The 27,049-nt window shown below is 39.8% G+C and overlaps 1 protein-coding gene across 1 annotated transcript in view; it reads left to right on the top strand.

The window, feature by feature from the left end:
• baz2ba (bromodomain adjacent to zinc finger domain, 2Ba) overlaps nt 1-27,049 on the top strand; it is a 312,926-nt gene that overhangs the window by 45,904 nt on the left and 239,973 nt on the right. The window contains exon 2 of the mRNA XM_048598962.1: nt 11,337-11,443. The gene's annotated coding sequence lies outside the window, so the exon portion shown is untranslated. The remainder of the gene's footprint in view (nt 1-11,336; nt 11,444-27,049) is intronic.

Here is a 27,049-nt window from a genome sequence, read left to right as displayed (position 1 = left end):
TGAAATGTGTGTTAAGAGTCAAAATGGTGGTGATGTTTCTAACACTGCCATCTGATGCTGTTGGAACAATGTAGAAGACCAAAGATGAAGAGTTTTACTTAACGTGATCAGCCACAGGAAGATCAGAATCATCCTTATAGACAGAGCTGTGATGTTCAGTGATCATCTGTTTGATCTACTCATTGTGGAGCAAATAGTATTATAAGCAGTGTGTTTGCCTGGGGGGAGGACATGTGAATTGTTAACTTTAATTGGAAGGTGTATTTGATGCCTTAGACAAATGTTGCAGGAGGAGCTTAGTGGCAAGTTTTAGCATCTCCTGAAATTGTATTTTCACTTGACTAATTTTATATTTCAACTTGTTTTCTAGCATGTTCCTTTTGGTCTCTTGAGACATTCATAGAATAAAACTTGACTTTACAAGTTCAAGAAACCAAGGAGGTTTTCAAAACTGCAAGACTGAGGGAGTGCTGTGTTTTGATTTCAAAATGCATTTAAACTATGGTTCATGTCAACATTCAGTGCTCCAGGATAAATTTAACATTTTTAAGTCAACATTGATAAAGTTTATAATATAGTATTACTATTTGGGAACTTGGACTATAAAGTAGAGATAAATTAGTTTTTGGTTTTTAATTCTGAGAAGTAGAATTGTGTTTTATTTAAGGGCCAGTAGTTTATTGCAGCACTGGATCAAACCAGCCTTTCTGAGAGAATCTCTGATTTCAGCTAAAAGCTCAATCAAGCCACCAAATGAGATATTAAAGAATTGTTTACTAATTTTAGATATATGAAAAAAACAAGAGATGGAGCTGGTCCCGTTGAGAAGAAAAGATCCAGGTGAACAGAGGGCAGTTTAGTTTTGGCAGTTTCCAGGCGATTCAGAGCTGGAAATAAGTCTTATGCTGTTCTAGCAGTCCAAGTAGACAGGTTTGAAAAAAGCCTGAACTTTTCTGCGAGTTCAGTGAGTAAAGGGAGAGATGGAGAGAATCACATCTGGTGAATGTGCAGAAAATCGCCAAAAGGAAATGCTTGCAATCTCGTCAGTTAGAATGAAATTAGAGTGAAGATATGAATAATACTTCATTGGGATTATGTATGTTAACGGATTTTGGGGGATGGAATAAGTACAATAGAAAGAATTGATCTTGGATCAGAAAAATCCATATGAGTGGAGTTAAATAAAATGGGGAAGAAGACAATGGCGGGAGTCTCTGTAGGCCCCTAACAGTAGATATATGGTGGGACAGACAATAAATAAGGAGAGCACATCAGTCAGGAGTAACTTCAATTTTCATGTAGATTAGAGTAGTCGGATTGGCTGAGTTAGCCATGAGGAGACATTGGTCATGAGGTTGCTGACTTGCTTGCTGAGCTAGCTTGTTCTCGTTCAGACATTTCGTCACCATGCCAGGTGACATTCGTTTGTCGTTAGCAGCAAAATGGCATGACGAACTCTCCTTAATATTGGTACACTCAGACGATGAAGGCTGTCAGCTTAACTGGGACAAGGTAACCATAGTAGCCCAAGCCAAACATAGACACGCACAGAAATTCATAGAGGCATGGTTCTCCACCCGTAATGCAATCAACAAACACAAAATTGGACCCCATATACAAACTCATACAGATCAAAACTGGAAATGACACTACTCCGCATAATGGACCAGACAGTATAAATTCCAAGCGGAGTAGAATAACACCACTTCGTCAGAGGCTCCACTGATGTCACCTAGCATGGTGACGAAACATCTGAACGAGAACAAGCCAGCTCGGTGAGCAAGTCAACGACCTCACCCTCAACCCGAGCCACAGATCTTTGTCAAAACTTTAAGCATTGGTAATGTGTTTGGGACAGTTTCCTAGAACAATATGTTGTGGATCTGGTGATGTGTAGTGAGACAGGTTTAATAAATTATGTCAGAGGAAAAGACCACAAGTAAACAGTGAGCACAACATGGTAGAATTTAGCATTCGTTAGAGAGGGAGGAATTTGGGTTGCAAACAACTGTGCTAATCCGAAATAAGGGCAATTACAAAGGAATAAGGGCAGAGTTGGCTGGAGTGGACTGAAATGTTTTGTGCAGCAAAGAAGATTGAGGAGCAATGGTAAACATTTAAGAAAATAGTGAATGACAGACAGCAAGCATATTTCCCAGGGAGGTGGAAGGACTCAAGGAAGGAGATAAGCCAACCGTGGTTAACCAGGGATGTTAAGGATAGCATCTGATTGAAAGAAAAACAAAACATACAATTTAACAATAATTAGTCATAAGATAGAGGATTAGGAAAGTTTTCAAAAACAACAAAAGGCAGCAAAAATTAAATGGGAGAAGAAAAACTTTGAGGGCAAACTTGCAAGTAATATCATGATGGGCAGCAAAAGCATATTTAAGTCCATAAAAAGGGAGAGCGAACCCAAATTGAACATAGGCTTCTTAGAGAATGAGGCATGGGAATTAATAAAGAAAACGAGGAAATGGCTGAGGAATTGAATAAATACTTTGCATCATTCTTCACAGAAGACTGTACTAGCATTCCAAAACTAGTAAATGGTCAAGGGCAAAAAGGAGGAAAGGAACTAAATATAATAACTATCACTAGAAAAAAGAAACTAGAGAAACTAATGGGACTGAAGACCATAAGCACTTTGGACCATACGTAAGCCTCCTAGAACAATAAAGAATTAATCACAGAGATAGTGGATGCGCTGGTAATTTTCCAAGAATCCTTAAAATTTGGAACAGTCCAAGGAGATTGGAAAACTTTGATGCAACACCTTTATTTAAAAAATGAAGGAGACAAGTAGCAAGTAACTATAGGCCAGCCAGCTTATTTAACCTCTGTTATTAGATGTGAAGAGTTTGTTATCACCAACGTAATGGAAATACGTGATATAATCAAGCAGAGTCGGCCTGGCTTCATGAAGGGAAATCATGTGTGATAAATGTACTTGATTTCTTTGAGCAGGTAACAAACATGATAGATAAAGGAGAAGAACGGATGTAATAGAAGGATGGAGGGATATGGACCAAGGGCAGGCAGAAAGAATTAGTTCAGTTTGGCGTCACGTTTGGCGCAACATTGTGGGCCAAAGGGCCCATTCCTGTGCTGTACAGTTCGATGTTGTAATCTATTTGGTTTTTCAGAAGGTGTTTGATAAGATACCAGACAGTAGGCTGCTCAATAAGATAAGAACCAATGGTATCAGAAGTAGTAAATTAGCATGGATAGAGGATTGGCTAACTAATAGAAGAACGAGAATTGGGATAAGGGGGCATTTGCAAGATGGCAACCTGTGCTAGTTCTTGGACCAGAGGGCATAATCTCTGAATGAGACGTCACAATCTTAAAACAGAGATGTGCAGGAATTTCTTAGAGTAGTGAATCTGTGGAATTTTTTATCACAGTAGGCAGTTGAGGCTGGATCATTAAGTATACTCAAGGCTGAGAAATTTTTAATCAGTAAGCGAATCAAGTGTTGTAGGTAAAAGGCAGGAAAGTGGAGTTGGGGATTATCAGAACAGGTGGTAATCTCTTCGAATGGTGGAGGAGATGTGATGGGCTGAATGGCCCATTTGTGCTGCTATGTATGATAGTCTTAGCTACAGAACATTTGATAGAGTTATCAGTTGTGAATATAAGCACAATTGCATGGGTTTTTTTTCCAGGTGATGCAATTTATGAATAGTTGCTGAGGTTGCTTGCATAAGGGAGAATTTCAGTAACGTGGCACTGTGTATGGAGGGTCGTCTTATTTCAGAAGCAAACTTTAGTTTTAAGTTTTATTTCTCTCGCTTACTCTCTCGCTGTTGCGCGCACGCACACACATATGCATGTATTTGCTGAGTTTAAGGTTGTTAATGCAGTGTTTAGTCTGTGGGGGTGGGGGTACATTTATTGGTAATATGTAGTATTGCTTGTGGCTGTCCACAAGTGCATGAGGTGTTTGTGCTCAGACCGCATTGGTGGTGGTCGTCAATTTGGCTTGTTTGAACTTGTTTAGCAAAGATTACTCTCGCCATAGTAGTTTTAAAGGTTGCCATATGATGCATGTGTTTTGTCCCTAGAAACTTGTATGTGACTTCCTGTGTCTATCACTCCTTGATCAAGAAGATATTTGTTGATAGATCTTGCTCCCTATGGGGTGCTGATGGAATGTTGGAAGTAGGTGAGTTTAAAAAGGTCATTAAGGAATTGTATGTGAGGAACAGTGCTGATGTTTTCAACTAGTTTGAGAGTTTTTGACAGGTGGCAGATGTGTTGGAGTTTTTTTTTTGAGGATAGGAAACCAGGGAATGAATTTTGGACAGATGGTTCCATTTTTGGTGAGCATTATCATATTTGCATGAGTGTCAACAAGATAAGTATGTAATAACTTTTACCAAATAGGAGCACAGTACTCTGCTGTAGTGTACATGATTAGATAAGTATTCAGGTCTGTAGTATTCTGGAAAGAAGGTTTGGTTAGTAAGTTGTTTTTCATTTTGATCTTTGCTACTTTTATATTCTGTCAGATGTTCCTGGAAGGACAAAGTGTTGTCTAGAATCACATTTAGTGATTTATTTTGTGATCATGCTTTAGTCGTTGGCCATTCATATCGATTTGCAGCTTTTTGACACTGGTATTGCAGATGTGAAACAGTCTGTCAACTTTGTGGCATCTTTGGTGATCCGAGCTGTGGTGGCATTTTATCTATCTCATCTCAACCTTTCAGCATATTTTCTATTCCTTTTTTTTAATCATTTTGAAAACATCTCAGCTAGTTGCTTCAACCATTACGTATGGCAGTGAGTTTCACATCCTATCCCAACACTGTGTAAAGAAAGGCTTCCTCATTTCCCTTTTGTATTTATTAGTAGCTACATTGTATTTTTGGCTGTTAGTTCTGGATTCTTCTTTAAATGGAAACACCCTCTTTATGGTTGCCCTGTCCAACACATTCATAATTTTAAAGACCAGTATCAGATGATGTCCTAACTGTTTTCCCAAAGAAAAATGTCTCATCTGTTCAGTCTTCCCTGAAAGCCAGTCTCCTAGTTCTGGTACCATCCTAAGAAATCTTTTTCACATGTCCTCCAGTGCTTTCATGCCCTATTTATAATTGGAGACCAGAACTTCTTCAGAGTCACCTAACCAGGGTCCATTGTTAGTTTAATATAATATTACCATTTATGAAATTCACTACCCAGAGGAATAAATGCCAGTGCTTTGTTAACATTTTCAAGCTTCGTAAACGTGTTGCTACTGTTTTGTGACTCTGTACGATGCTTGTAGGCTATTCAGCTTCTGATTTTCGAAGGAGTTGATTTTTGTTTTCTCTGCCAAAATGCATCACATTCAGCAGTGTTAATATTAATTTGCCGCTAAACTGCAGTTTTTGTAATGTCATGTTACATGTTAAATTCTTCCTCAATGATACCTGTTTCCTCCAATATGGTAGCACTTGCAAATTTTGAAAATCAATCGATCAATCAATCTTTATCCAAACCATTAATGTAAATTGAGTACCAGTGATTCCAGTCCTAATACTTGCAGAATTTCAGAATTGGCACTAACTGGAAATTTAGTTGTAAATATAGTTAAAGCAGAAGTGGAAGATGAGCCGTAGAAGTATTAAGACTTTCCTAATGACTTGCATAAGCTAAGTAATCTTTGTAGAGATGGTGAAAGATCTTCTTTATTCATTCAAAAGATGTGGTTGTTGCTGCAGTCATTGTAATGTTTCTTCATGGGATGTGGGTAGCATTAAAAATACTAGCATTTGTTACTCATCCCTAATGGCTCTTCAGCTTATGGTGAGCTTCTTGAACAGATGTTTGAACATCTGGTACAGGTATGCCGATAGTGCAGCTGAGGGTTCTTATGGCACAGCAATTGAGTTACTACGTGTGAACTAGGAAGTGTGAGTTCAAATCCCACTGGCTCCAGAGATGTGCAATAAAATCTCTGAATAGGTTGATTAGGAAGTATCACTATATTGCAGTTGGGAAACGAGTTTAAAGATTTGAAACCGTGACAGTGGAGGAAGATGGAAACAGTCATGTAGTTCCAAGCCATGATGCATTATGGCTTGGAGAGAGGATATCATAGGTTCAGTTGTACCCATGCACCTGCTGTCCTTGTACTTTAGGTGATGGAAGTCATGGACATGATGATGGTATTGTCAAGAGCCCCAGTGAGTTGCTGCAATGCATTCTATAGATAGTATCTACTGCTGCCACTGAGAACTTTTGATATGATAAAACAGTTGCAAATCAAAATAGAGTGCAGCTTCAAGTGAAACTTGGTGATATTCTCATGTATAGAGATAGCAGGAACTGCAGTTCCTGCTGAATCTGAGATAACAAGGTGCAGATCTGGATGAACACAGCAGGCCAAGCAGCATCAGAGGAGCAGGAAGGCTGCCTGCGTGCTAGAGAATGTGGTTTTGGAAGATGCTTTAAGAGGAGGCTTGTCAAGTTGATGCATCTAGGTGTTGTATGTTCTGCTGTCACTGTGTGCCAGTGGTGGAGAGTGTGAATGTTTAGGTTAATTGACAAGTTTCTGATGAAGCTGGATGCATTGTCCTGAATGGTGTCCAGCTTTTTGATTGTAATTGGAACTTAGACTTGCAGGCAAGTAGAGAGAATTCCATTGTACTTCTGATAGAATGATAGAATCATAGAATCCCTACAGTGTGGAAACAGGCCATTTGGCCCATCGAGTTCTCACCGACCCTCTGAAGAGCATCCCAACCAGACCCATCTCCACTACCCTATCCCTGTAAACCTGCAATCCCCATGGCTAACCCACCTAGCCTTTATGTCCCTGAGCACTCTGGGCAATTTAGCATGTCCAGTCCAACAAACCTGCACATCTTTGGATTGTGGGAGGAAACTGGAGTACCTAGAGGAAACCCACACAGATACTGGGAGAATGTGCAAACTCCACACAGACAGTCGTCCAAGGCTGAAATCGAACCCAGGTCCCTGGTGCTGTGAGGCAGCAGTGCTAACCACTGAGCCACCGTGCCACTTCATGATATGGGCCTTGTGATGTTGGAGGCGGGTTTTGCGAAGTTGTTGAGTTACTCATCTCGGGATCCTAAGCACTGACTTGCTACTGCAGCTGTGGGAACTGGAACCATTTTTAGTGCCCTTCCTATAATTGAATTGTTTTTGAGAAAGTGGGCGTGAGCTGCTATTTTGATCTGCTGTAGCCTGTGTTAGGCAAGAAATTCCAGAAGTTTGACTCGATTATAGTGAAGGAAAGCTATGATCTATATGACCAAGTTAGGATGTTGTGTGCCTTGAACAAGAGCTTGCAGATGAATGCATAGCCCTGCACCTGTTCCCCTTGTTGTAGTGTTGATGGATTTGCAAAGTGATGTTGAAACAGCCACCTGAGTTACTGTAGTGTATCTTGGATGGTGTCAAGATTCTTGGTGTTGCTGGAACCACATTGATCCAGGCATGAGGGAAGTATTCCATCACACTTCTTACTTTTTGTACTGTATTGATGAATAGACTTTGGGAAGCCAGTAGGTAGGTTACTCATCATCGAATCCCTAGTTTCTGACCTGCTGTTCCAGCTGCATTGTTAATGTGCTGGTCCAGTTAAGTTTCTGGTCAGTGGTAGCCCCAAGACTTTAGTGAGGAATTAATCAATATTAATGCCAGAGAATGTGAAGAGAAAATGATTAAGTTGCCTCACGTTGGAAATAGTCAGTGCCTGGCACTTGTGTGGCTTGAAATGTAGTTTGTCGTTTATCAGCCAAGTTGTGGATGTTGTCCAACTTTTGCTCGATGTGAGCACAGGGACCTTCGTTTTCTGAAGAGGTGGAAAGTGATCTGAATGTTGCTGTTGTCAGTGACCATCTTAACCTCTGACCTTATGGTGTGGAAAAGATATCTTATGAAACAGCTGAAGATGATTGGGCACTGCCCTGAGGAACTACTGAAGTGATGCTCTGGAGAGGAGTTGATTTGATCTTCAATGAGCGCAACCATCTTCCTTTATAGATATGGACTCGGCTAGTGCAGAGTTTCCTCCCTAATTTGCACTGGCTTCATTTATTTACTTGTGTAGCTTGATGCCACACTTGGTCAACTGCTGCCTTGATATCAAAGGCACTCACCTCACCACTGAACCAAGACTCCAAAAGTCTTAAGCTGATAGCTCTTGACAGAGCCCAAATGAACATTCGTGAGCAGGATGCCGGTGAGTAAATACTGCTTGATAGTACAGTTGCTGGCACCTTTTATTACTTTCATGGTGAATGACATAGATGTGGTAATTTATCCGATTAAATTTGCCCTGCTTTTGTGGAGAGACACACCTGGTCAGTTTTCCATTTCGGGCAAAATGCCAGAGTGCTTGAAGAATTGGGCACAAGTCTTCAGCACTAGAACCTGGATGTTGTCAAGCCCATACATTTGTTGGGTCCACTGTGCTCAGTTGTTCCTTGATATCACATGAAGTGAATCAGGTTAGGTGAAAGCTTTTTCTAATGCACTTATGGGATGTAGTTGTTGCTGACTAGGTCAGTATTTTTTTGTACATCTCTAATTGTCTTAGAAAGAGTTGATGAGCTATTGCCTTGAACCGCTGCAGTTGTATGCTGAATGTATGTCCCACAGTGCTATTGGAGTTCCGTGACTTTTACCCAGTGACCATGAAGGAATGGCAATATAGCTTCAAGTCAGGACTTGCAGGTGATGTTATTACTGTACATCTGTTTTTGTCCTTCCAGATAGAAGACGTTGCGAGTTTGTGGGTGTTGCCGAAAGGAGCAGTTGTGAGGTGCCATAATGCATCCTGTAGGTAGTGAATGTTGCTATCACTGCGTTGCTGTTGGAGGGCTTGAAATTGAACTTGGTGGATAAGGTGCCAATCATGTGATTTGCTTTGTTGTAGATGATGCTGAGCTTCTTAAGTGTTGTTGGAGCTGTATTCGTTCAGACAAGTGGACCTGACTTGTGCCTCATAGATAGTGAACAGACTTTGAGTTATTTGATGCAGAATTCCTAGCTTCTGGCTGGCTCTTAGTTTCTGATCAACAGTAAACTCTGGTTTTGACCCCTAGACTGGGTCCATGATGCTGGGAAACAGGAAAAAAAAGTGTTCATGGAGCTTCCTTCTCATTGATTGCATAATCGTCCAATATCATTCACAAAGATGTGGTAATGTGACAAACCTCAAATGATCTACTGTTTGTGGAATTGCTTGGCTTTGTCTACAAAATGGTGTTGATTCTGCTGAACACCTTCACTTGACATCTCATTTTTAGGTGGATATTTTTAATTAACCTTTTCAGATATATTGCAAGATAGCGCTGGAACAGGTGGGACCTTCCAGGCCTTATTTTTAGGTATGGAGTGCTGGTGTACTTTCGTACACTTCTCATTGTATCAGGTATGATCCCTTTGCTTAATGACAAAGGTAGAATGAAGATGCGAAAGGTCATGCGGTTACACATAGTAGTGGTAGAATACAATTTTGCTCTTATTGATAATACACAACACCTCAATGCCCATTTTGAGTTCTAAATCTGTTCTGAATCTATCCTACTTGACAGTGGTAGTGGTGCACAACATGATTGTTTTCAATGTAAGCATAGGATATTGTATCTGCAGGGACTGCCGTGTTCACTCCTGATATGGTCGTAGATTCATGTATGATAGATTTGGTGGGGACAAGGTGAAATAGATTTTTTTGCCTCTGGTCCTCTTGCCGTCTGCCTTAATGGAGTTTGGCAGATATGTCCTCCAATACTTGGTCAGAAGTGGCATCTAATGGTATGGTTCTGAAAGAGTGCCTGTGTCAGGCCATTGCTCGACTATTTTGTGAGGCGGTGCCCCTACTTTAAATCCCGTATTGTTAACAAGATGAACTTTGCAGGGTCAACTAGGCTGGGTGTGTCTTTGTTGCATGCTGAGCCTAGGTTGCTCCTCAGTGTATGCCTTTTTTTTAACTTGACATTTTTTTAATGATTGTGTAAAACTGAATGGTTTGTTTGGCCATTTTACTGGTCGGTTAAGAATCGACTATGTTGCTGGGCTACGGAGTTGCATGTAGGCCATTATGACAAGTTTCCTTCCTTAAAGGACATTAGTGAACCTAGTCGCTTTTTATGCCAATCTTATAGTTTCATAATTACCATTAATGAAACTAGCTTATATGCCAGTTTGATTTATTTCATACATTAATTGTTTTAATCTCAATTCCTGAGTTGCCAGGAAGGGATTTGGACTAAAATCTCCAAAGCATTAGTGTAGCCCTCTGAATTGTTAGTAGAGTAACACAACCACTCTGTTATGGTTTCCTCTATCCAAGGCCATAGAAAACACAATTCATTTTACAATTTAGTCACTGACTGCATGTCTCAGTGCTTTTGTTACTGCAGCTTATAGATGGCCACACCATGAAAGTGTGTTTTATGTTACTACTGAAGATTTTTGACTCAGAAAAGCCAAAATCTGTCTGTATGTTTTGATAATTTACTGTTAACACAAATACATATTGTAAGTTTATTTCCAAGTGCAGAATTATTAGTTAGATTGTAACTGTTCAGAAAGTTGCTTTTATGTGGAATTAAGTTTTTTTTTAAAATAAAGGCAACTGTTATTTTTGGTGCTGTTCATAATTTGTAAATTTCTGCATTCAAGTGTTTGTATCTGAAGAAAAGGTTTTATAGAATTTCTATTTTGCGTTGTTAGATCTAGCTATGTTTCAATCATGACAAAAATGACAACAGTACATTGTGAGTAACGCTCTCAATTTATGACATGACTAGAGCTGAATTTCGTCAAGAGAAATTGTGCAGTGTTAACATACATTTTATACAACCTTTCCAAAATGTGAAAGTACAGCTATATTCCTAGATTTTGGATTGTGAGGCAATTCAATTAAATATGCTTATTTTGTTGTTATTTTACCAATTATGTGATTTTAATAGTTCTGTAGTAAATGAGCATATTGGTGTTCCATTATATAATTTGGATAAGCCATCTTTTCTTAAGTTACAAATCTATGGAATTCATTATTGTAGAGGCTGAGGTCATTAAGTATATTCAAGGCTGAGATGGGCAGATTTGAATCGCTGATGGAATCCAGGGTTACAGAAGCAAAAGTAGAAAAGCGGAGGTGGGGATAATTAGATCAGTCATGATTTTATTGAATGGTGGATCAGACTCAATGGGCAGAATTGCCTACTCTGCTTCTACTCCTTAGTTTTATGGTCTTTTGAAGGAAATGTAATTAGTGATTTCAAGCAGTAAAACAACTTGAGGTACTTCACCTGAGAATCGGCTAATGTTGATTTTGTATTAATTATCTTTGGATTTTTTTCTAGGTGCAACTGCCCTGATAAGGTGACCGTCCAGATGAGAGCTGGCAATTCAATTGCAATTGATATGACGAGCATTGGGCTACAGTGAGAATTTAACTTTTTGAAAAGTGGTGAGCTTCAGTTTTTTTCATTCTTTCATGAGGTGGGAGCATTGCTTGTAAGGGCCAGCATTTGCTGCACATCACTGTTTATTCTTGAAAAGTAAGTGATACGCTGCTGTCTTGCTGCAGTTCATCTGATATAGATACACTTACAATTCCTTTAGGAAGGAAGTTCCAGTTGGAGGAATGACTGTATAGTTCCAAGAATGGTGCACGATTGAACGAGAGCATGCAGGTTGTGGTGTTGCCATGTGTCTGCTGCCCTTGTTCCTCTTAGCGGTAGATGATGTGGGATGGGAAAGTGCTGTGAAAGGGAGCCTAGAAAATTAATATCATGTATTTTCTGTATAATGTACATCTTGTAAATGATACACACTGTGGTCAGTGCTGGAAAATGGTGGATGAGGTGTCGATCCTGCTGTTTGCTTTGTCCTCCTTCATACAGGCCTTCTTTAAAGGCAAAATACTGCAGATGCTGGAGATCTGAAATAAACACAATGCTGGAGAAACTCAGCAGGTCTGGCAGAATGTGTTCTGAAGAAGAATCGTGCCAGACTCAAAGTGTCAACTCGGTTTGTGTCTCCACAGATGCTGTTAGACCTGCTGAGTTTCTCCAGCAGTTTCTCCAGTGTTTCTATGGTAGAGCTTCTTAAATGTTGGTGGAACTGCACTCATTCAACTAAGTGGAGAATATTCCTTCACATTCTTGAATTGTGCCTTGTAGGTGGAGGATAGGCTTTGGGAGTGGGAAGGCGAATTACTTGCTGCAGTTCTCCTTATAATTCGAACCCTCCTGTCCTGGTAAAATCCTTGTAAACCTTTTCTGCACCCTTTTCAGTTTAAAACATCCTTCCTACTGCGTACAGTTCTGGCTGCCCTGCTATAGGAAGGGTGTTATTAAACTGGAAAGGGTTTGGAAAATATTTACCAGCATGTTGTCGAGACTGGAGGGTTTGAGTTATAAAGAGAGGCTGGATATGTTGGGATTTTTTCACTGGAGTGTAGGAGATTGAGAGGTGACCTTTATAGAGGTTTATAAAATCATGAGATGCATAGATATGGTGAATAGACAAGATCTTTTCCCTAGGGTGGGGGAGACCAAAACTAGAGGGCATAGGTTTAAGTGAGAGGGGAGAGATTTAAAAGGGACCTAAGGGGCAAATTTTTCATACATCGTAGTGGTTATATGGAATGAACTACCAGAGGAAATGGTAGAAGCGGATACAGTTACAACATTTAACAGGTGTTTGGACGGGTACGTGAATTGGAAGGGTTTAGAGAGATAGGGCCAGCCAAAAGCAGGCCAAAGGGACTAGTTTATTTGCGAAACCTGGTTGGCATGGACAAGTTGGATTGAAGGGTCTGTTTCTGTGCTGTATGTCTCTGCCTGTACTTTTCCATCTCTGACCTGCTCGTATGATCAGTATTTATATGACTAGCCCGTTCACTTTCTGATCAATGCTAATTCCAAGAAAGTTGATACTGGAGGATTCAGACATGGTAATGCCATCAAAAAGAGGATGGGATTGGAACATAGAACATAAGAGCTAGGAGCAGGAGTAGGCCGTCCGGCCCTTCGAGCCTGCTCTGCCATTCAATAAGATCATGGCTAATCTTTTCGTGGACTCGGATCCACTTACCCGCGTTCTCACCGTATCCCTTAATTCCTTTATTGTTCAAAAAAAATCTACCTTATCTTTAAAAACTTTAACTGAAGTAGAGTCATCTACTCCACTGGGCAAGGAATTCCATAGATTAACAACCCTCTGGGTGAAGGAGTTCCTTCTCAATTCAGTCCTAAATCTGCTCCCTCTAATCTTGAGGCTATGCCCTCTTGTCCTAGTTTCACCTGGCAGTGGAAACATCCTCTCTACTTCTATCTTATCTATTCATGCACAAGGACACCCGGGTCCCTCTGCATAGCAGCATGCTGCAACTTTTTACCATTCAAGTAATAATCCTTTTTACTATTACTCCTACCAAAATGTATGACTTCATATTTATTTACATTGTATTCCATCTGCCAGACCTTTGCCCACTCACTCAATGTATCTATGTTCCTCTGCAAAGTTTCACAGTCCTCTGCACACTTTGGTCTGCCACTCATCTTAGTGTCATCTGCAAACTTTGACACCCTACACGTGGTCCCCAACTCCAAATCATCTATATAAATTGTAAATAATTGCGGTCCCAACACCGATCCCTGAGGCACACCACTAGTCACTGACTGCCAGCTAGAATAGCACTCATTTATCCCCACTCTTTGCTTCCTGTTAGTCAACCAATTCTCTATCTATGCTAATACTTTACCCTTAATGCCATGCACCCTTATCTCATGCAGTAGCCTCTTGTGCGGCACCTTGTTGAAGGCCTTTTGGAAATTGGAACAAAAGAGCCAACTTGTATTCAGTTAGATTCTCTCAAGCTAGAAATGTACATTGCCTTTCACTTGTGTTGTGTAAATGTTAGTTTTGATTTAACGACTTAATCCTGAATGTTGTCCAGGTGCTGCGTATGGGCAGGACTTGCTTCAGTACTTGCGTTACCAATGGTTCTTTACAATATGCAGTCATGGGTAAGCATTCCCACTTCTGACCACCTGGCGGGGGATCATTGACAAAGCACCTGAAGGACGGTTGGACTAGGACAGTACCCTGAGGAACTAATGCAGACTCTGACAGTCACAACCATCTAGGTATGAAATAAAAGCATAACACTGCACATGTTGGAAACTAATAACTGCAAAGTCCGGGAGAAACTGAGCAGGCCAGGCAGCATCTGTGGTGAGATAAACAGAGTTAATGTTTCAAGTCCAGTAGGTCCTTTCTTTAGGCTGAATGTGATCCAGTGATTGTGGGATTGCTTAGCACTATCTGTCAGAAGCTGTCTGTTTAGCATACATGTAACTTTTTATGTTGTGGTTTTACTAAATTAACACCTTTGGTTTGTATTTGTCTGGTACTTTTGGCATGTTCTCCTGCACTCCTCCTTGAATCATTGAACCCAAGTTGATTACCTGGCTTGATGGTATCAAGATCTTGGTCAATACCAATTTTTTTGAAAAGAAAATCAGAAATTCCCTTATTTACTGACTGAAGTCAAAAAAATTCCATTGTTGAAAATAATTATTTTTTCTTTATACAAAAGTCAAACAAACTAACGCTGTCTTGTGCAATTCTGCAGAATTGAGGATGACTTTCCTCCATTTTGGTGTTGTTGACACTGAAGTGACTAATAGTCCAATGCTGGATCTGCACACCCCACTACAGGTGGGACAGATGGTGTTTGAGTAGACGGATGAGTGGGTTGGTTGGCATTTTGAATGCTCCTTCTGTTTGCACTTGCCCTCCATTTGAGTCTGTACGTGAAACGATTGACAGCTTTGCGGATATTGCTTTTATCAAGGAGGCTTTAAGGACATCCTTGAAGCATTTCCTCTGCCTTGCTGAGAACTTCTTGCTATGATGAAGGTTACGGTAGAGATGTCTTTGCATCAGGCATACGAATGATGTGACTAGCCCAACAAAGCTGATTGATCACAACCAGTGCCTTGATGCTGGTGATGTTAGCATGAGAGGTGTCGGAGTTTCAGGGTTTTTGTCCTAGCAAAACTAAAGGATTGGTGATATATTTCCCAGTCAGGATGGTAAGTGGCTCAGAGGAATAATTACAAATGTTGGGTTTTCCCATGCTTCTGCTGCGCTGTACTTCTAGATGGACATAGTCATTGGTTTGGAAGGTGCTGTCTAAAGAACCTTGGTGAATTTCTGCAGTAGTTCCTACTGGAGATGGTGTGCACTTCAACTTCTAAGCATGGGTGGTGGGTGTAGTGTCAGTCAAGCAGACTGCTTTGTTCTGGATGGTGTCAAGCTGCTTGAATGTTTTTGGAACTGCACTTATCCAGGCAAATGGGAAGTGTTTCACCACACTCCAGATTGTGCGCCTTGTAGATGGTGGACAGGCTTTGAGGAGTTAGAAGAGGAATTGCTGCAGTATTGCCAACCTCTAACCTGCAGCCATCACCACTGTAGTTATATGGCTACTCCAGTTCAACTTCTGGTCAATGGTAACTCCCAGGATGCTGATAATAAGGGATTCAGTGATGGTCATGCCATTGAATGCCAAGAGATGATGGTTAATTTCTCTCTTGTTGGAAATGGTCATTGCCTGGCATTTGTGGTGAGAATGTCACTTGCTGCTTTTCAGAATAAGCCTGGATATCGTCCAGGTTTGATGAATTTGGACATGAACTGCTTCAGTATCTGAGGAGTTGTGAATAGTACCGAACATTGTGCAATCATAGACAAACATCCCCATTTCTGACCTTGTAATGGAGGGAATGTCATCGAAACAGGTAAGTGTAGTTTGCATAAGGTCAGTACCCTGAGGAACTCCTTCAGAGATGTCCAGGAATTGAGATGACTGACATCCAATAACCACAGTCCTGTTCTCTGCCAGCATTAATTTCAACCAATGGAGAGTTTTCCCCATAATTCTCATTGACTCCAGTTTTGGCAAGGCCCCTCTTCTACATTGTCAAACTCAACCTTAATGTTCAGGGCAGTCAGTCTCACCCAGATCTCCGGAATTCAGTTCTTCTGTCCATGTTAGAACCAAGTCAAGTGGCCCTGGTGGAATCCAAATTGAGCATCAGTGAGCAAGTTATTGCTGAACAAATGCTGTTGGATAGCACTGTTGATGACATCATACATCTGTGTACTGATGATCAAGAGTATATTGATGAGGTAGTAGTTGGCCAGATTTGGATTTGTTCTGGTTTTTGTGTACATGACGTGTCCGGACAATTTTCCACTTTGTTAGGTAGGTGCCAGTTCTGAAGATGTGCTGGAACAGCATGTAGAGGTGTAGCAGGATCTGCAGTACATGTTCTCAGTACTATTGCTGGAAAGCTGTCAGGGCCCACTTCATTTGAAATATCCAGTGCCTGCTGCGGTTTGTTGATATCACGTAGAGTGAATCAAATTGACAGAAGACTGGCACCTGTGTGATGCAGGGGACCCCTGGTGCAGAACGAGATGGATCAGAAGTCCACTTGGCACTTTTGGCTGAAGATTGCTACGAATGCTTCAGCTTTACCCTTTTCACTTATTTTGCACTTTTCTCCAGAACTTTAGCCTGATCCACAGCTGATAGATGGTTGTGGGCTGCTAAATTCCAACGACAGTCTTCACCAAAAATGGCACATGTCTACAGAATTTCTTCCACTCGATCTGAATGATGTAGCTCCACCAATGTTATTTTCAAATAACGGAAACAGCAGCAGAAACTGTTTATTTTCGGCTTCTGGGTCTAGCCACTGTATTCTTCAACTTGCCTGTACTGCACCACTGGATTCATCAACTACTGAACTCTGATGGCACTGTCTTATAAAGTTTCAAACCAAAGTTTTGGATTACCATCTCATTTTCAGTTTTAGTATCTGTAGGAAGTGAGAGGTCAGTTTCTCTTCTCCTGCTTCACTTTTCTTGTTTAGATTTGTTTTGAAAAAAATAGTGTACATATTGACTGTCCACAGGTTCCATCACACTAGCAATGTTATAATGAGGGATATGATGAGTCATGAGGTGATTGATTATATTTGAAAACAATTCTGCTGCTGACCTAGTTTTAGTTGCTAGATTTGTTCTGAATCTACCCTGTTTAGCTCAATGCTATGGATAATGTCTTCATTATGAAAATTGGACTTTGTCTCAACAAGAGTCTGTTGTGATCACCTACCAGTGTCGTAGCATAGCTGGCATTCAGGTGTGTGTGTACACTTTTTTGCTGCATCAATTTCAAACCACTAGATGGAGTGCTTCACAGTAGCAGAAGTTAAGGAATTGCTCAGTGGTATTTTGCGGGCACCTGTGCTCAGAATCCTTTGAATTTATGTTGTTGGGTCATTTGCCAAACACTGGAAGAACCATGTATATAGGCATGTACTGTAGTTTGCTAGTTAATTTCTGGTTACACCATCTTCTGGGTTGTATGTCTCAGTATTCAAAATGACGACTGATGAGAAATCTGATTACTGAATTGACGTGAACTAGCAGTATCCAAAAATATTGGGCAGACTTCTTTATTTAGGTGTGAAGGGAAACACTTTACTTGAATGGATCAGTATAATAAGCTGATTAAGAGCTGATTGGAGTTTCTGGATACAGCAGTGCCTCCTGATTCATTTAAAGTTAATGCAGCAGTCTGCTATCTCTTGACAGACACCCTCTGTAAAGTACACTAGGAACATTTCTATCTAATTTGTTTGTAAACCGCTATGTGTTGAAGTGGAAAATTGCTGCTGGCAGAGGCTAGTTACTCAATTTAACATGTTTAAATTTGACATTTTGATTGAAATAAGGAGTTTTTTTTAGGTGTAATAGCTAGATCTGTCGAGGAATAGTTCATATTTTCACTTCATTGCACGACATCTACATGTGCCTTGAAAGCACTTCTTTTGTATCTTTTTATTGAGAAAGATATTTTGCCGTAGTTTTGGAACTGTGCTCAGTGACGAGTAACATGGTGAGGAAAATATTTCAAGTTTCAGGTTTATCTTTTGACACCAAATAGAAATATAGAAAATAAGAACAGATCTCAGTCTGGGAAACCTTAATTGCACACCCTTCACATGCTGAACGTCATCCCTCGGATCATAGGACCAAAACTGCACACAATGCAGCTGTTGTTTTCTCACCAAGGCCCTGTACAATTGCAGTAAAACCCCTGCTCCTGTAATCGGATCCTCTTGCTATGAAGGCCAATATGGCATTTACCACCTTTGCTACCTGCTATACCTGCATGGTTATATTTAGCAGCTGCTGTACAATGACACCTAGGTCTTGTTGCACCTCCTGCTTTCCCAACCTATCACCATTCAGACAATAATCCACCTTCTTCTTATTGTGACTTAAGTGGATAACTTCTCATTTATCCATATTCCATTTCATTCGCCACACATTTGCACAATGCATATCCATGAATCTCAAGACCTGCTTGTCAGTTAACCTAAAATAAACTCTCTTGTGAGTGACATGGATGGGGAGCAAAATATGTGTTGCTACAGCGTTGAAATCTGTCATAAGTTTCTAGATTTTTGAATTCATAATTTATAACTTAGTGAACCAAAGCTTTGAATTGAATGACGGTTATTGTGTTGCTACTAAATTGGTCGTTGTAGATGGACATGGCTTTTAAATTAAATTTCTGCAGAGAGTCATAGAGATACACAGCATTGAAACAGACCCTTTGGTCCAACTCGTCCATGCCAACCCGATATCCTAAATAAATCTAGTCCCATTTGCCAGCATTTGGCCCATATTCCTCTATATCGTTACTATATCCATCTAGATGCCTTTTAAATGTTGTAATTGTACCAGCCTCCACCACCACCTCTGGCAGCTCATTCCGTACGTGTACCACCTTCTGCATGAAAAAGTTGCCCTTTTAGGTCCTTTTTTAAATCTTTCCCCTCACCTTAAACCTATACCCACTAGTTTTGGACACCCCATCACAGGGAGAAGACCTTGTCTAATTACTCTATCTATGTTCCTTATGATTTTATCAACCTCTATGAGGTCACCTCTCAGCCTCCTCCACTCCAGGGAAAATACCCCCAGCCTATTCAGCCTCACCCTGTAGCTCAAACCCTTGAAACCTGGGAACATTCTTGTAAATCTTTTCTGAATCCATTCAAGTTTGACAACGTCCTTCCTATAGCAGGGAAACCAGAATTGTACTCAGAATTCCAATAGTGGCCTAACCAATGACCTGTATAGCTGCAACATGACCTCCCAATTCTTACACTTAGTGCACTGACCAGTAAAGGCAAGCATACTAAATGCCTTTTTATTATCCTATTAACCTGTGACTTTACTTTCAAGGAACCATGAACCTGCACTCCAAGGTCTTTTTGTTCAACAACACTCTGCAGAACCTTACCATTAAGTGTGTAAATCCTGCCCTGATTTGCCTTTCCAAAATGCAGCACCTCGCATTTATCTAAATTAAACTCCATATGCCACTCCTCGGCCCATTGGCTCATCTGTTCAAGATCCCTGTTGTACTCTCAAAATACTAATTGCCTTCTTTCTACGGTACACTGTGATTACTTGAAATGCTGTCCCTTTCATGCAGAAATTTTGATTTAGTTAAGCAGTAAAAAAACTGATTCAAGGTAGCTGGAGCATGAAGTTTTGTGTTTCATGTGTCTTGCCTTGTTGACACACTACACGTTTTCTCCAATTGTTTCAGCATTTCAAACAATCATTTGTATAAAATTCATGTTTTTATACCCAGGCATTCATTTAAAATGTATCCATATCCCTATGGAAATTGGAACTTTGAATAAAACCTTGAATTTTGGATGTATATTAACATTTTTGATTTGATTTATTATTGTCACGTACTGATTATTTTTCACTGTATATCATTGTTTTTTGCTAACCAGATAAATCATATCTTAAAAAGTACATCAGTGTTATAAGAACAGAATGCAGAATATAGTATTAGAGCTCCAGAGAGAGTGCAGTGAAAGATCAACTGTAATATGAGAGGTCAGTTCATAAACCTGATAACAGCGGGAAAGGTGTTCTTAAATCTGTTGGTACGTGTTTTCAAACTTTTCTGTCTTTTGCCCAATGGAAGAAGGCGGAAGAGAATATAACCAGGGTGAGAGGGGTCTTTGATTATTTTGGCTGCTTTCCCGATGCAGTGGGAAGTGTAGACAGGATAAATGTAAGGAAGGCAGGTTTTTATGATGGACTAGGCTGCATTCAAAATTCTCTGTAATTTCTTGTGGTCTTGGGCAGAGCAGTTGCCATGGCAAGTTGTGATGCATCCTGACAGGATGCTTTCTGTGGTTTATCTATAAAAATTGTTAAGAGTTATTGTGAATGCACTGAATTTCCTTAGCCATCAGAGCAAGTAGAGGCGTTGGTGTTTTCTTGACTGCAGCATCGACATGGGTGTACCAGGATAAATTGGTGATATTTACTCCTAGGAGCTTGAAGCTCTTGACCACCTCCACCTCCGCTGATATAGACAGGAGCGTGTCCTCAACTCTGCTTCCTGAAGTGTATGACCAGCAGCTTCATTTTATTGATACCGTGGGAAAGGTTGTTGTCTTTACACAGTGCCACTAAGCTGACCATCTCTTCGCTGAACTCTGTTTTGTCGTTGTTTGAGATTTATGGTGGTGTTATCAGCAAATTTGGAAATGGAGTTAGGGCTGAATTTGGCTACACAGTCATGAGTGTATAAGGAGTATAGTGAAGAACTGAGTATGCAGCTTTGTGGGGCGCTGGCATTGAGGAGGTGTTGTCGCTTATCCTTGTTGATTGCGGTCTGCAGTTCAGAAAGTTGAGGATCCAGTTGCACAGGTGGGAGCAGAGTCCTTGGTCTTTGAGTTTAGAGATGTGTTTTATTGGAATTATGGTGTTGAAGGCAGAGCTAAAGTCAATAAACAGGAATCTGAAGTAGGTGTCATTGTTATCCAGATGTTCCAGGGATGAGTTAAGGCACAGGGAGATGGTGTCTGCTAGGGACCTATTATGATGATAGGTGAATTGTAATGGATCAAGGTAGTCTGGGAGGCTGCAGTTTGTGTGTGCATTACTAATCTTTCAAAGCACCTCATAATGATGGATGTTGAAGCCATTGGGCAGTAGTCATTAAGACATGTTTCTTGATTTTTCTTTGGCTGATTGTCCATTTAAGTTTTCTATTTCCAATGCCTTTCAAATGCAAAATTACTTTTACTTCAAATTTTTAAGTCTTTGCCTTTCTCCTTTTTTTAATATTAAATGAAAATTAATGCCAAAAGAAATATTTAATGTTGAATTTAACAATATTGAAGGAAACAAATAGGTTCAAAACAAAGTTAAGGAAATTATGTGGTGATTGCATTTCAGCTGTCAGTGTATTTCAAATATCCATTTTAAAATGCTGGAATACTATAATTTGGCTTTCTTTTGAAACGTTTAACTGTTTCCACTGCTTGAATCCGCAATTTAAATGTCTGCATGAATTTTTTTTTTATACACACACTGGCTTTCAGTCAATTCAGGATATATGTATCTACTGAATTTTGTCAAATAATGGAAAAGTGTAATTGGGTGGTAATGCTGATGATGGTTGTGCCAAAGGAGAGATGAGACAGGAGTGCTGAAATTCCTTGACCACACTCGGTGCTTGTTTTAGTTTTGCCAAATGTGCTAATTTCAGGTGTTTAGACAGATAACTGTTTATTGAAACTCTTATACAAGTTAAAGCATTAATAGAAAATGGACATGAGACCAGAATATGCTAATATGCTTTACTCCCATGTGTACTCCATTCTGGAAATACAGTGAAAACCTTTTACAATGTCTGCCTCTTATGGCACCATCTTAAGCACAAGTACCTAGTTACAAATAATGGATACAAAAGAGGAATAAAAAGTAGTTACATTACTTTATAAAGTTTAGAATATAAGTTAGAAATAAGACATCGTTAAAGGATTGACGTTACAGTTGGGTAAAAATTTTCAAGCAAACATTACGTTGCGGTAACTTAGTGTAGGGCCTTCGCACGTGATCTGACTGCACGTGCCAGACCCCAGCCCAACAACCGTACCCACTCTGCTCCAAGCCTCCAGACTGCTCCATACCAGCGCTCAGCTGTTCCAAGGTAAGTTCCAGGGCTGACTTGCTGCACATACCTGCTTGCTGCTCCAGGGTTCGCCTCTGGGACTAAGGGAAGAGAAGAAGAAGACCAAGTAAAAGAACAGGCAGAGCAAAGATGCTCTGGCAGGAGCGTCTTACTCTGCCACCATCTTGCCTGCATTAGACTTTACATATAATAACTGTGGAATCCATACCCCACTTAGCCTTTGCCATTGGGTCAGAATGGGAAAGTATCAAGAAATACTTGTATTTATGCAAAGTCTTGCACAATTACGGGATATCTCCAAACATTTTTTAGTTCAAAAGTACTTTTTTGGTTATAGTCATTGCAGTAGGAAACATGGCAGCAATGAGTGCACAGCAAGATCCCACTATCATGACCAGATAAATCTATTTTTGTGATATTAATTAAGCAATGAATATTGGCCAGGAGATTGGTGGATAGCTCAATTGGTGGATAGTGTACTTGGTTATATTACATCCACCTGAGGACAGGTCTCCTATCAATGTTGCATCTGAAAGAAGGAACTTAGGAAAGTGAAAATGCTTTATCAGGGTAGGGCAAAATTTGACTAAGCTTTACTGATGTTGCCTGTATTTCATACTGTTTCACTATCAACATAAAGTTCCTTGGCAAACAAAGCAAGTATGCAAGGTTTTTCTTGCAGAAATTTAGACAATAGAAAAAAATCACATGATGTGTTGCCGATTGTGATGCAGACATTTTGATACAGTGACTAATGTTGCAGCTGGGCAAACTAAAGCAAAAATATCCCAGTTTGCATGTTGAAATGTGCCCAAACAGATGCCTTTATAATATTTATATATTATGAATAATAATTAAATTGATGAGTCATTTGAATGTGAGGGATAGAGACCTTTTATACAGCCTTCAGTTAAAATGAAACCATCTAATCCTGAGACAACACCTGTAGAACTATTGCTAAATATTGTTCTATTTTTAAAACAATAAAATGCTTTGTTTTTTGCCAGGATTTTTCAATATTCTTCCAATTTGTCCTAAAAGCATTGAGTTGCTTGAAGTGCAGACTACATAGTCATTGGTGGATGTCAAGTGACTATTATTTATGCAAGCCTTGACTGCAAATGTCGGAGGCATCTCACTTGAACCTGCCCTTTCTCTTGAGAATCAGATAACTTGGTCCAGATAATAACCAGATTTTGGAACTTTCTGCTCTTAGTTGCTCACATAATAAACTTGTTGAGCTATTGAGAGTGTTAGTTTTAACAAGTTTAAACAGATTATATTTAGCAAATGGGAAGACAAGAAAGTGAGAGTGCCAGCTTTAGCACGATGTAAAGAAATCATTTGGAGAAAGGAAAAGCCTTTGAAATAAAATTAACTTTGTAATTGGACTGCATTCAAAAGATAAAACCTAATGGATTTTTAGAAGTAATGTTGACATTTCTCTTTGAAATCCTGTTTGCACTCCTCGTTTATTTTCATATTTCCAACAGACAATTTTTTTTTACCTAAGATTCATGTTTCATAGGAATTGTTGTTATATTTTAAACTGGTGCATAGAAACATAGAAAATAAGAGCAGGTATAGGCCAAACATATGGGAGCACCACCACTTCCAAGTTCCCCTCCAAGTCACTCACCAGCCTGACTTGGAAATATATTGCCGTTCCTTCACTGGGTCAAAATCCTGGAATTCCATCCCAGGAGGATTGCAGCCGTTCAAGAAGGCAGCTCACCACCACCTTTTCAAGGGCAACTAGGGATGGGCAAAAAATGCTGGCCAGTCAACGACGCCCACATCCCACAAATGAATAGAGAAATTTGCCTCTGCAAACCTGCTCCACCACTCAGTATGAACATGGCTACTCACTACCCTGTTCCCACTTTTGTCCCATACTCTTTGATCCCTTTAAACCTAATAACTATATCTATTAACTTATTGAACACATTCAATGTTTTAGCTTCAACCACTTTTTGTGGCAAAGAATTCCACCGGCGTACCAGTCTCTTAGTGCAGAACGTTATTGTCATCTCAGTCCTGAATGGCCTACCCTGTAACCTTAGACCGTTGAAAGATTAGTACCTGTGTTAAATACCTGAATTTAGACAAACCTAAATATTACCATTGTTGAATTTACTAAAACAAATTTATCAGATGCCCTCCAAACCTAGTACAGGGAGATGGATTTTGTTTCCTCCCATTTTAGATGAGATGCTTTAATTACTTCTTTATTGCCAAACATGCTATAATTAAATTATTACCTTATTTTTCATACTCCCGATCAATAATCTTGTTCCAGTTTGAGTCAGCTTGCTGTTGAGATATTTCAAAAAAAAGGAGCGTTTTGAAAAACTGAAAACCATCTTTTCTTGTAACTACTGGACCTCCTATAGTAATTTTCTAGAAAGAATCAATTGCAGCCAAGAGTTGACTACATGAATTGTAGAAAACTGACTTTTGTGACTCATGTTTATGAACTTAGAAGGAACAATATCATAAGTCACGTACATGAAACCTCAGGTGACAGGACAAAACAGCAAAATGTTATGTGCAGATAAATTATTAGATGCAAATCAACAAGAGATTATAAAGATGTTTCATTTAGGTGGAGGTTTTATAAGGTTGTTCTTGACCTTTTTCAGCAGTACTGGAATGCATGCCGACCCTCTGAAGAGCATCCCACCCAGACTCATCCCCCTACCACCCTTTCCCTGTAACCCTGCAATTCCCATGGCTAACACACCTAATGTACGCACCCCTGAACACTATGGGCAATTTAGCATGGCCAGTCCACCTAGCTTGCACATCTTTGGACTGTGGGAGGAAACCCATGCAGACACGGAGAGAATGTGCAAACTCCACACAGACAATTCCCCAAGGGCGGAATTGAACCTGGGTCCCTGATGCTGTGAGGCAGCAATACTAACCGCTGAGCCACCGCGCCGTGCAATCTTCTTTTAGATGAAGTAAAAGAGATATGGGAGTAAAAACAAGGATTTAAATGCATGGATAACAATTTTTAATTTTGAGCTATTGTAGACCAAGAATTTGGCAGCAGTCTTGAAAGAAAAAATTTTTATGGAAGCCAACTATGATAGTATTGGAATATTAATTTTGAGCTGCTATGGGAATGAATAATGATGTTTGTTGCAGATAGGCTGACATAAGGCCAGTGGTTCTGTGAGAGGCAGGATATTGGCTTAGAGCTCAGCTTTTGGTCAGATAGGAACCTGAGGTTGTATTCTGCCTGAAACTGTGGTTGAGGAAGCAAGGAAGGGTGTTTTATTTTTTCTTCCTTATTTGCATGGCAAGTACTCCGGACCTATAATCTTGATGCTGTATATGATGCAAACCTTTGCAGACGACAGCACATTTAAAAGACTTCCTTCCTGCATCCTTGAGGGCCAGCAGGATTAAATAAAAATAGTCAAGGAAATAAAACGTGACTCTTTAAGGAAGAAACAAATAGGCAGTGGGAAGAGAAAGAAGTTTGGCAAAAAACAAAGTTTGAAACAATTTTCTTAATGATATGAAAACACTACAGTTGAGTCATGACTTCTGATCAGCTTTGATTATGTCCTTGATCAGAGGTGTTGTAGAATAATTTTGTTGGAAATTGTGGTGATACAACTTCAGACTGGCATGGGTGCTCCCTCTGGATCCTGGGAGAGCATGTTAGATGTCGAAAACCCCAGATTCCCTGTAGTAAGGTTTACTGGTTGCAAATAGTGCTGTATTATTTCATATGGAGCTCCTCTAGACACCTTATCATTGTCACTGGAGTGGCAGAGGAAGGAGTGAGACTAGGCTTGATGGACTTCCTGGCAAAAGAATTTTTTTTTTTTGAAAAAAAGCCTTAAAAATAACTATTTTGACGCTGACATTTGTTTATTAAAAGGAGAGGGCAGGGCATACTTTCTTAAAAATAGATAACACAGTGCGGAGCTGGAGGAGCACATCGGGCCAGACAGTATCAGAGGAGCAGGAAAGTTGACTTTTCGGGTCGGGACCCTTCTTCAGAAATGGGACATTAAAAGCCTTCAGGGAATGTGGCCATTATGTGGCAAGTCCAGTATTTAATCCCGATGCCTAATTAGACTTGAAAAGGTGGTGGTATGCCACTTTTTTTTTTGAATTGCCATGGTCCTTGTGTTGTAGATAAATCCACTGTACAGTTACGGAGAGAATTCCAGAAATTTGACCCAGCAGTTTTCAACAGAGCATCTTGCTCGATTTCCCTTCCCCTTCAACAAGAATATGCTTTGTTGCATTCCTCTGTTACTTGTCAGTGTTCCTTGAAAGTGCCAACTTTATTATGAAGGGCATATTTTCTGAGGATTTCGTAATGTATGTCAGTGCCATAGTTTTGATTGATGCATCAACCAATCGATTATTTTTTAATCACAAACATTAATATTTCATAGAAGCCGATTTTCTTCCCATTCCCAGACTGATGCACAAGCTGTTGAGAAACTGACCTTTTTCCTTTTTAAAGACTTTTTTATGGAGTGAAATAAATGTTTTCTTTTACCTTAATTTTTAAACGTCTCATTTGAAAATATATCTAATTCTAATAATATTACTGGTTTGATTTTGTTTGAAGATAATATTAATTGTTACATTCTATTTAATAAATTATCCACTAAACACAAAGGATAAATAAAAATTAAAGCTTTAAAGTGTCAAATAATTGGTGTTATGCACATCATCCTCCCATGATTTCTGTCCTCTGACGTCTTCGTCCACCTGTTTTCACTCAACCTCACTGTTCACTTGAACTATGGCACCCATATTCCTAGCTACTTCCTCAATTTTGCCAATTTGAATAATCTTTCTTTGCATCTGAAGGCTTGGCATTTCAACTTTTTTCGTCTCCTTTAAGACTGATGCCTACCTAATTTTTGCTGTCCAAACCATGCACTTAAACTCTATTTTAGCTCCCTCAAAAATTCCTTTCGAAAGAAA

This window comes from Rhincodon typus, chromosome 7 (genome assembly GCF_021869965.1).
Source record: "Rhincodon typus isolate 14 chromosome 7, sRhiTyp1.1, whole genome shotgun sequence".
NCBI classification, from domain to species: domain Eukaryota; kingdom Metazoa; phylum Chordata; class Chondrichthyes; order Orectolobiformes; family Rhincodontidae; genus Rhincodon; species Rhincodon typus.
The sequence above is the reverse complement of the archived record's forward strand: the minus strand, read 5'-3'. Positions and strand labels throughout refer to the sequence as shown.